Genomic DNA, 12,065 nt, shown 5'->3' on the forward strand with positions numbered 1-12,065 from the left:
ATATCCACACAATGGAATACTCTTCAGCAACAGAAAAGAATTAGGTTCTGACACGTTGCCCTTCAACATGGAGAAACCTAAAAAACATGAGCTAAGAGAAAGAAGCTAAATACAGAAGACCATGTATTGTATAATTCCATTTATGAGGAATATGCAGAAGAGAGCAAATCTATAGATAGGGAAGGGAGATGAGCGGTTTCTGGGGCCAGTTGTGGGCAGGGAACGGAACGGACCAAAAACGGGCGCGAGCCATCTATTGAGGTTGATGGAGATGCTCTAAGATTGGACTGCAGGTTGTGGAGACGGTTGTGCAGCTCAGTATAGTTTACTAAAAGCACTGACTTGCACTCCCAAAACGAATGAAATTTATTTATTTTATTTTTATTTTTATTTTTTGCTTTTTAGGGCCACACCTGCGAGATGGTTGTGCAGCTCAGTATAGTTTACTAAAAGCACTGACTCGCACTCCCAAAACGAATGAAATTTATTTATTTTATTTTATTTTTATTTTTTGCTTTTTAGGGCCACACCTGCGAGATGGTTGTGCAGCTCAGTATAGTTTACTAAAAGCACTGACTTGCACTCCCAAAACGAATGAGATTTATTTATTTTATTTTATTTTTATTTTTTGCTTTTTAGGGCCACACCTGCAGTGGCTAGGGGTCTAATCGGAGCTACGGCTGCCAGTCTACACCACAGTCACAGCAATGCCAGATCCAAGCTGCATCTGCGACCTACACCACAGCTCACGGCAACACTGGATCCTTAACCCACTGAGCGAGGCCAGGGATTGAACCTGCAACCTGTGGTTCCTAGTCGGATTCATTTCCACTGTGCCATGATGGAGACCCCAAAATGAATGAAATTTATGATATGGAAATGATACCGAAATAAAGCTTTAATTTAAAAAAAATTTAAATGTATTTCTTGTGTAGGTGATTTTTACTTTATGTGTGCCTCTTTCAGTATTTCTCAACTTAAAAAATTATACATACATATTTATGTGAAACTGTAGGTCTGTGGGTCCTTGTAGGTATTTAACATGCTTTGGTAAAATCTATTCTTTTAATATTTTAAGAGCAGTTTAAAAATTAAATGAAATTTGTTCACATTTTAGAAACAAATTTCAATAATTTTATTCATATACAGTTGTCATTCCAAATTCAATTTCACTTTTCTTATCTAGATTAAAATTTATATTTACCTATCTTCACACAGAACTCCTAGCAATATTCACAATTTTTATTAAGGATACAGTGAATGTAAAAAAAAAAAAAAAAAAACACGAAAATAGCTCCCAGATTTTTATCTAAAGTGTCACTCATAAATTGGCATAATCAACTTGCTAATTTTCTGTACAGAGACAAAAAATTAAAAAAAAAAAATCCAATCCTATTCAACGTTTTATAAATTTCCTTGTAGTTTTTAAAATTTAAATATCATACTAAAAATGTACCACACAATCAGTTTTAATAACACTTGAATACTCCAAAGAGTTCCTTCACAGCCAAGAGTAGACTATAATTCCATTCGTGATGAGATATTCCATTTTACTCTGGATGAAAAGAACATATTTAAGGGCATTCCCACCCTGGTGCAGTGGGTTGAGAATCCCACTGCAGTGGCTCAAGTCACTGCGGAGGTGCAGGTTTGATCCCTGGCCTGGTTCATTTGGTTAAAGGATCTGGTGTTCCCACAGCTACAGCACAGATTGTAGCTGTGGCTAGATTTAACCCCTAGCCTGAGAACTTCCACATGCCCCAAGTGTGGCCATTAAAAAAAAAAAAAAAAAAAAAAGGAACATACTCAAAAACATATTACCATATAACAAACTGAAAAGCCAAGGCAAGTCCTGACCTCTCTAATCCTTAACTGCCTCACCCAGAAAACAGGGCTGAAATTATTTTCTTCATAAAGTTGATGTGGGTTGTAAAATGATACATATCAAAATTCCTAGAATAGCTCCCAGTCCAATATTGAATGAAGGAATGAAAAATGGTAATAATAACAGCAACAGCTGATATCCGCAGGAGGCTGAGATGCACCACACGGTTCTAAGCCTTCACACACATTATTTCATTGAACTCTGGGGTAATTGCATGCTACAGGAACTATGAGTAGCCCTATTTTACAGATAAGGAAATGGTGACACAGAGCTGGTGGGTGGCAGTGCTACAATACAAAACCCAAGCTCTTACTATTCTATCCTGCACGGAAGAGAAGTCAATGACAGCCCAACTGAGAAAAAGTTATGATGTGTAAACATAACCAGGATATATGTTTCTATTCTGCTTCTACCTTGGTAGAAAGAAGAAATAAGAGTTGTTCCCCAGTAGACTAGCAGTTAAGGATCTGGCATTACCAATGCTGTGGCTCAGGTTTGATCTCTGGCCCAGGAACTTCCACGTGCCACAGGCACAGCCAAAAAAGAAAGGAAAAAAATAAATTTACCAACCAAGTCAAAATAAAGGGGAAAAAAAGATTTTTAGAAAAGCAATCACTTTAGATTCATATACTCATGGAATGGAGATAATAATGGCTAAACATAGGGTTTTTATGAAGCTGAAATGCAAAAATCTATGGCAAACATTTGGTACAGTGACTGGCAAATAGTTTATGTCCAACAAATAAGAAATAATAACAGTTACAGATGATTCCCAGGCTTTTCAGATTAGGGAACAATATAGATGGTGGTGTTACCAACTGCAGTGGAAAATACAGGAGGAGATCCTAGGGGAGGCCTATGATTCTCAGGGGAAGAGCAGACAAAGGGACAGGTAGATGGATGGACAGATGGATGGATAAGCTTTAAGAAAGACAGGTGGGAAACCAAGAGAGGAAGATGTCACTGAAAACAATGGAAAAGAAAATGTCAGAAAAGAAAGTTGTCAAAAATGCCACTGAACTTTCCTAGAAGAGCTGTCTGAGGTGGCGCAGGCCTGTCTGCTGGAGAAGATACCCCTTGAAGCAAAGCAAGCCAGCCCACTGACGCCACCCTAGACCAGTTAGTCACCAATCAATCTGGCTTGCAGCCCGCTGAAATCCAGCCCAAACTGTCAACCCACAAGAACCATAAGCTAAGTAAATAACTGCCTGTTACAACTCAGTTTTGAGGTGGTTTGTTATGCAGCCAAATCTAATGGATACAATGTAATAGGAAACACTGCATTGAATCTAAATAGCAATGTAGGCCAGAAGGAAACTTTTGCTTTGCTTTGCTTTATGTAAAAGACTTGAAAGAGGAATTGATTATGTACCAGCAGAAAATTTAGCTAAAGAGAGGATCAATCAATGCTCGTTGAATTGAACATCTAAACAGTTCACTTCTGTTGAATCAAAAATCTTGCATTTTGTTATTAAAATTCACCTTGTCTTATCCATTCAAGAAAATATAAAAGCAAGATGAGAATACAAACCGTATTTTATATTTTCAGAGAATGCTAATATGCCTCAGTATGTTCTAAGACACAAGACATCTTTGGCCAATTATCTAGTCCAAAAAATATAATATAAAGTGCCATTCTGTTATAAAGGATGATAACAAAGCAAAAATTAGTTCAAGAGGTATCTCAACACACATTATGGAGACACATGTGATGTAAGGCAATTATGGGATAATTTTCCTGGCTCACAAGATTATTAATGAACATAAGAGAAGGGGTCCACAGATTAAATGCTGAGCCAATTGTCAAAATGCTCTTTGTTATGATACTGATATGTGGAAGCCCTAGCCCACAGTGTGATGGGATTAGGGCATGGGGTCTTGGGGAGGTCATTAGGATTGGATGAGGATGAAGCCCCATGATGAGATTAGTGTCTCAGAAGAAGACAACACACCAGAGTTTCTCCTCTCTGCCATATGAGGACAGGCAAGAAGGCAGCCATCTGCACGCCAGGAAGAGAGATCTCACTGACCATGCTGGCATCCTCATCTCAGACTTCCCAGCCTCCATAACCGAGATAAATAAATGTTTGTTGTTCAAGCCACCCAGTCAGTAGTATTTCATTACAGAAGTCCAAGCTGACCAAGACACTGTTGCTTTGACCAGTAAATTCTCTATTTCTTTCTATCACCCAAGCAATTGTCATCCTCTCCTTCATATAACATTGTTTTCTAAGTGACTCACATCTTCTTTAGACACCTCTTAAATCCCCTTCTAAGAGAAAAAGGAACAAACTTTTAGAATCCAAAGAACTCAAAGCCAGGAAACACAAGTTTAAATCTTCCTACTAGTGGGTGATCTTGAGAAAGGGTCTTAATCATTTTGTGCTTTCATTTCCCTAAAAGATGCAGACGATCCTGCTATATAGGATTAAATGAGATTATATGTGGAGCTCAATAAATGTTGGATTCTCCTGCCTTTGAGCAGTGGTTCTAGGGAAATTACAAGATGCCTGTATCCAGGGTTGGTGATTAGGGAAACTGGAAGGAAGCTGGCCTGTCAGTCAATCTGTGGAAGTTGGTAAAATTTCACATTTGCATAAATTCTCCATGATGGAGTTCAGATACATCTAAGAGTGAGTGTTCGGGAATCAGAAAGTTCTCACATACTGTTCTCTAAACACATGCACAGCCATACAGTGTGGCTGATGAGTGGAGGTGGGGTCCTGGAGCCGACAGCTGAGGAAGAAAGGGATGGAAAATAATATCTATGACCGCCTATCTGCAGAGGCTTACAAAACTGTGTCCTCTAATGGCTAACATCTGTACATACAAGGCGCCATGCCAAATATTTTAATTATGTTGACTCATTTAATCCTAGTATCAGCTCTATGAGCTACACAGTATTACTTCCTTTTCAGATGAGGAAATAGATGAATAGAAGGATCAAGTAACTTGCCCAAGATTACACTGCTAGTAAATGGCAGAGATGGAATTTAAACCCAAGCGGTCTAATTCCCAAATCTAAGCTCCTAGCCAGTACTCTTTCTTGTTACACTTGATGCCTAGGCTGAAGCATAAGGACCAAGAATGTGAAGCCAGGTGATCCAGGATCTGTCAGAACTGTGTCACTTCCTGGCTATGTGTGCAGAAATTGCTTGTTTTCTTTAAAGCCTGTCTCTTCTGCACTCACAGGGATAGAGTGATAGAACTTTTGGGCACACAACTGCACAGAATGATGACTACACTTGCCAGGCTCTTCTGCATCCAGATGTAGACCTGTGACTACACTCTGGCAAAGGGATATAAGTGGAAACTTCCTGAGGTTGCTTCAGAGAAACTTCCTTGAAAGAGAGGTGGATGCACCCTTTGCCTTTCTTCTATTTTATTCCTTCACCCATCCTACTGTCAGGGCCATAGATACGACGACTGACATTTTTCCTAAATATGGTGGGACATAACACGGTAAAGCTCAGTGAACCACAGGAAGAATAAATTCAAAGAAAACGAACAAGTACATCATAGTCAAAATACTGAAAACCAAAAATTAAGAGAAAATATTAAAAGCACCCAGAGAAGGACACAATATATAGAGAGAGCAGTAAGAATGACAGATGACTTTTCATCAGGATCTAAGGACAGAAAAGACTGCCTCTTTAAGGCACTGGAAAAACAAAAACAAAAACAAAAACAACTGTCTGCTAGAACTCTATTTCCGGGGGGGTGGGGGGGCGGGGAATCTTCAAATAATGAGAGTAAATTAAGACATTTTCTGATAAAGAAAAGCCGAGATAATGTGTTCCCAGAAGATCTAACCATACTACAAAACTGTTAAGGAAAGTTATTACAGCTAAGAGGAAATGATAATACATGGAAACTCAAGTTTATAGAATAAAATGAAGAGTATTGGACATAGTACATTTGGGGATAAATATTAATTTTTTTCTTTATTTTAAAACAACTAGCCGTTTAAGGCAAATTATAATGTTATAACATGCATAGCAGGAAAATACATGGCAAAATTAGAACAAAAAATGAGAGGGGTGGTGACAGAATTGCACCATCTTTGGGTTCTATATTCTGATGAGGTGACTGACTGTTAATTCTAAGTAAACTGTGATAACCTAAGGGTGCATACTATAACCCCCAAATCGGCCGTAAAATAAAAACAGCAAAAAAAAATAAGGACAAAAAAAGTCAAATAAATAAAATAAAAAACAATGAAAAAAAAAACTGCTCAAAAGCTAATTAAAGATTTTAAATATTCTACTTACTCAAAAGAAGGAGCGAATAAAACAAAGAACACATAAAATAGAAAACAAATAATAATAAATAAAAGAGACAATTTTACTAACAATTACATTAAAGTTAAAAGGCATAACAATGCATTTAAAGGCAGAGAGTGTCAGACTGAATAAAAAAGCAAGACCTAACCATATGCTCTCTAGAAGAAACCCACTTTAAATAAGAAGATGTACAGATTGAAGGTAAAAGGCTGGGGAAAGAGGTAATGTTATGAAGAGTAAGCATAGGAAAGTTGGTGTGGCTATATCACATGAGAAAAGGCACACTTTAAGTCTAGGAGTATTGGAAATGAAGACCATTTAGCATGAAAAAGTAGGCAACTGATCAGCAAGATGCAACAATCTTAAATGTGTAGGAACCAATAAGAGAACTTCAAAATACATTAAAGAAAAGCTGTCAGAGAAATAAACACCATCAGAGAAGGACCTCTTTCTTGGTTCCTAATAGAATAAAAGGACAAAATAAGCTGGTGTATACAATATTTTAAGAACACTGTGAATCATCTTGATCTGTTTAGTATTTCTATAAAGTACACCTAAAGACCCAGCAGCTCAGAACATGCATTATTTTCACATGTACACAAAAGAAGTCAGTCATTTCAACAGATGTGAAAAAATCATTCGAAAAAAATCAACATCCAGGAGTTCCTATCATGGCACAGTGGTTAATGAACCTGACTAGTATCCGTGAGGACGTGGATTTGATCCCTGGTGTGCTCAGTAGGTTAAGGATCTGGTGTTGCCATGAGCTGTGGTATAGGTTGCAAATGCGGCTCGGATCCTGCATTTCTATGGCTGTGGTGTAGGCCAGCAGCTACAGCTCTGATTCAATTCCTTGCCTGGGAACCCCCATATGCTGCTGGTGTGGCCCCAAAAAGACAAAAAAGAAAAAAAAAATCAATACCCGTTTATTATTTTTAAAAAGGAAAAAACTATTAGCAAACTAACATAGAAGGTAACTTCTTCCATCTGATAGGTTATACAAAATAACTTGCAGGTAATATCACATTTAATGGCAAAATAATAAATAATTTCTCCTAAGATAGATAGCAAAACAAGGATGGCCACTCTTAGCACTTAGGTTCAATATTTTAGTGGAGGTTCTATAAATGCAATAAGGCAATTAAGAGAAATAAAAAGTATAAATTGTGGAAAGGAAAATATATGACTTGTTTTCTTTAATCCAAGATTTTGTACAAAGAAAATCCAAAGGAATCTACAATAGAAGCTATGGGGGAGCTCCTGCTGTGGCACAGTGGGTTAAGGATCTGGCATTGCTATAGCTATAGCATAAGTCACAGCTCCAGCTCAGATTTGATCCCTGGCCCCAGAACTTCCCTATGCCACAGGTGTGGAAAAAAAGAAAAAGAAAAAAGAAAAACTGTGGAAAGTAATAATTTATCAAAATATCAAGATACAAAGTCAAAATACAAAAATAAGAAAATAAGTTATATTTCTATACCTAGTAATAAACAACCAGAAATTTTTAAATTGTAAATAGTATTTACCATACAATTAAAAAGCATAAAATGCTAAGATATAAATTTAACAATAGCTATATAAAGCCTCTACACTGAAAACTACAAAACACTGTTTAGAGAAAGTAAAAACTCCCAAAAAATGAAGAGCTATACTATGTTCATGAATTGCCAGGCTCAATATAATTAAGATGTAAATTGAATTACTGCAATAACTATCAAAATCTCAGCCGGCTTTTTTATACAAATTAACCAGATAATTCTATAATTTATATCAACATGCATGGGACCTAGAACACCAAAAACAATATTGAAAAAAAGGACAAATTTTGAGAATTTACACTAGCTGACTTCAAAACTTCATACAAAGCTACCGTAATGAAATCATGATTATTGGGGTGTCTATTGTTTGAAACTAAATCAAATTATTATTGACAAACTATATCAACACAAACAACTAGCTCTTGTGTGTCTCAGCTTCTTCATTTCTTAAGAATGGAGATCAGAGAATAGTGTACATACCAAGTAGTTATAACTATACTAGCAGAAAGAAGAGAAAGAGAGGAATTACAGTGTTAATATATTAGCACATATTGAGTTCTTATTATACACCAGATACTTTGCTAAGCAATTGATATCTATTTTTAATAATCACAACACTGACTCAATTAGGCTCTATTACTATCCACTTTTCCAGAAAAAGGTTTAGACACTTGATATTAGAGAACCAATTAGTAAGCGGGAAAAGCAAGGTTCAAACTGAAGTCTAAGGAGTTCCTGCTGTGGTTCAGTGGTAAAGAACTGACTAGTATCCATGGGGATTCGGGTTAGACCCCTGGCCTCTCTCAGTGGGTTAAGGATCAGCATTGCCAGGAGCTGTGGTGTAGGTTGCACGTGGCTCACATCCCGAATTGCTGTGGCTATGGTGTAGGCCAACAGCTACAGCTCTGATTCAACTCCCAGCCTGGGATCTTCCATATGCCACAGGCGCAGCCCTAAAAAGTAAAAAAAAAAAAAAAAATCTGAGGTTTATCTGACACCACATCTATGCTCCTGAGCCCTGTGCCAGGCTTCCTCGCATGAGTTTCCTTTTATGCACTTGAAAAGTTGAAGGTGCTATGCTATGATAGCATAAGAAATTAGGACCAGATTAGACTCCTCGGTATCCAGAATTCTTAAATTTAAGAGCGCTTTAAAAAACAGAAATTACTTAGCAATGATGAATTCTGAGCTCTGTACATTTGAAATGTCCTAAGCCTTACTAGTTCTCAGTATTTCCGATATCACATGGAAGATATTTTGTAAATACAAGGATGAAACTTGAATCCTAAAGAGTAAACACATCACATACTCTCTTACTTACCAATGCCTTATGAAATCAGAGGTCATCTTTAAAACCATCCAAATATCAAAAAAAAATCATCCAAATATCAAATTTAGAGCCACGATGCTAACAAATGCAAGCACAGCCTTCCAGTGTGTAGATTAAGGCCAGAGGATGGCCAGTTTATGATTCTTGCTACAAGTATTAATGTGTAATTTTCTGAAATTTCATAGCAAAACTGGCTTGTACACATGATATGATCGCAGAAAGCTTGAGCATTGCCTAAACACAGTTTCAACAGCTAAACTGCAGCCCAGATAAGAAGCAGTGTATATTTAATATCTAGATATAGAAATATAAGTATCTATGGAAGTGATCCCAAACTCAGATGCAGTGTTATATGAATCTGATTTCTCTGTATCCAACTATGGAAGTCAATGACCCAAAGTCATGGCAAAGACCGCACTGAATTTTTAGGACGCAGGGCAGTTCTGAGTGCTCGTGGAAAGATGTTTTACACCACACAGTAGAAGAGGCTTTGGATCATCTGCAGCGGAGACTCAGCCAGAACATATTTCATCTTTCCAAGAAACATTCTAAAAATGAACCAAGATTCTCATTCATTCTATTTTCTCCTCCGCCTTTCCCTCTATCCTATCTCTTAACACATACACACATTACATATAAAGAGTTTTAAGCTCCATCTCTAATTCTGGAACGGCTCTGCATTTTCTTGCTCCTGAATAGTGTTACAAGTCTAAAAGCAAATATTTTAGACAGGCTTTGATATAGTTTCTCTTTCTATGAGCATAACACTTTAAGAACTTTGGTCAATTTATTCAATAATCTCTTAAGGTAAATGTTTCTGCAGTCAAATGCTCTATCACTGAGCTATACCCCCTAGGTAAATATTTTTGAAAATCCCTCTTGCAGAATATGCAAACCAAATTACAGTAGCAAAGGCAAAAGGAAAACAAAATTTAACACTCTTGGGTTCAACTATATTCCTGGACCCATTCAAACTCCAAAACATGGAGAACTCTACATAGGAAAACAAGTGAAATACTGCTTTGTGGAAAATTATAATTACAAATAATAAAAATACTAATAGTAGGAGTTCCCATCGTGGCTCAGCAGGTTATGAACCAGACTGGTATCCATGAGGATGCCAGTTCTTCACCGGCCTTGCTCAGTGGATGAAGGATATAGCTACAGTAATGAAACGTGGTGTGAGCTGTGGTGTAGGTTGCAGATAGGGCTCAGATCTGGTGTTGCTGTGGATGTGGTGTAGGTGGTAGCTGCAGCTCCGATCCAACCCCTAGTCTGGGAACTTCCGTGTGGCACAGATGCGACCCTAAAACGAAAAAAAAAAAAAACCTAATAGTAATGTCTCTGAAATGACTAGAGGGTAATAAATTACTATAATAGAGGGATAATATGTAGTCCTAACTAGAAATTAATAGGCAAAATATATCTGGATTTACAATCCTACTTGAAAGGTAGAAAATTTAAAAAAAAATTTTTTTTTTGATGATGTTAACCAAAAGGTGCCGAGAGAACATCAAAGATGGTGATATTTCTGGTTTGAAATAGTTTATATGAACCTCACATGATGGATGTTAGGAAATGCTGGAGAGAAAACACAAAGCTCCAGAGAAAACTTCTATTTCAAACACGTGGAAGCAACATCAGCAGCCAAGAGACTTAAAACAACTCATTGCAATATGAAGAAAGTTTTGGAAAGGATGAAAGATTTCAGCATTTAAATGGAAAAATAAAACATAACCACAAAAAAAAAAAAGCTAAAGAATGAGGGGCTAATGCAAAAACCTCTGATTTGGCTAGTTGGCTGTTATTTCAGATTTCGTATTTATATGCATATGCCTGCTGAACATTTATTATGTAAATGAAAAATCAACACCCTTGAGATATACACATTGTGGAAATCAGATGTTTAAGATCAAATGAAAACATTTCTGGAAGACTGCAAATTGCAAGACAATCAAGTCATGCCACCTCAAAAGCCATCGAGATGTCAGAAGCTTCTGCAATATTGATAAGAAAAATAGGGAATAAAGGGATGCTGGCATTTTTGCTGACAGCGTAAAGACAACTTACAAAGAAGAAATGATGTGTGTAGCCATTTAAAGCTTAACCCATGATGTCACTGTCTTCACAAATGGTTCAAGTCAGAAACCTGGGAGTCATACCTGATTGCTTCCTCTCTCTTCACCCCCATACTGATTCACTCCGTGGATATTAATTCCATCTCCAAAACACTTGGCGAACCTGAATGTTTCGTTCCATCTCCACTACCACCATGCTAGCCAGAGTCACAAATATTTTTTGCAATAGTTTCCTCTAAGATTCCCCATTCTATCTTACGCCGACGACCAATACTCCAAACAGCAATGAGGAAAATTTTTCTTAAAATGTAAATCTATCATATTTACCTAATAGCATGTAAATATTATCTTAGATTTTGGTTCTTGACCTCAATGTGAGACAGGCCTCTCTCAGTCATCCTGTTTGAGGGACCTCTTCTTTATTCCGTAGCACAGACCTGTATCACTACCTTCAGAGCACTATCTTGAATGTGCAATGACATGGTTGTGCATTACCTGTCTACCATCTGTCTCCCAGCCCAACTTGACCACAGACTTCCTGGAGAAGGCACCATGCTGGTTCCTCCCATCCTTGAGCCTCAACACCCAGCATGGTGGCCACTCTGCGAATATTTGTGCTATAGATAGAGGAATGAATGGATGAGTGACAGAGGACATATGCTAACAGATTATTACACAGTAGTGTAGTTAGCAAAACAGGATGTGTTTAGGTTTGGGGAGCTGCAATGAGGAAATATGAAAAAGATGATCCGTCACTAGCTGTTTTAATGACCGAGGTATCAATGACTAAGCAGACTCAAGATGAAGTCAAGAAAAAGTACAGATGAGCAGCAAAGGGAAGCAAGAACTGAGAAGAGCTTTGAGTCTCAAAATACTTATTCTCTAACTGAAGAGACCAGAAGGCCGCAGCTAGGATGAAAAGAGAACAACTTGAGGCCATTTCTTCCTTTC

The 12,065-nt window shown here is 37.4% G+C and overlaps 1 protein-coding gene across 1 annotated transcript in view; it reads right to left on the reverse strand.

Annotated features, from left to right (window-relative positions):
* Positions 1 to 12,065, reverse strand: part of DNER (delta/notch like EGF repeat containing) — a 344,618-nt gene that overhangs the window by 83,327 nt on the left and 249,226 nt on the right. The window lies entirely within an intron of this gene.

Source organism: Phacochoerus africanus, chromosome 3, assembly GCF_016906955.1.
Source record: "Phacochoerus africanus isolate WHEZ1 chromosome 3, ROS_Pafr_v1, whole genome shotgun sequence".
NCBI lineage: Eukaryota > Metazoa > Chordata > Mammalia > Artiodactyla > Suidae > Phacochoerus > Phacochoerus africanus.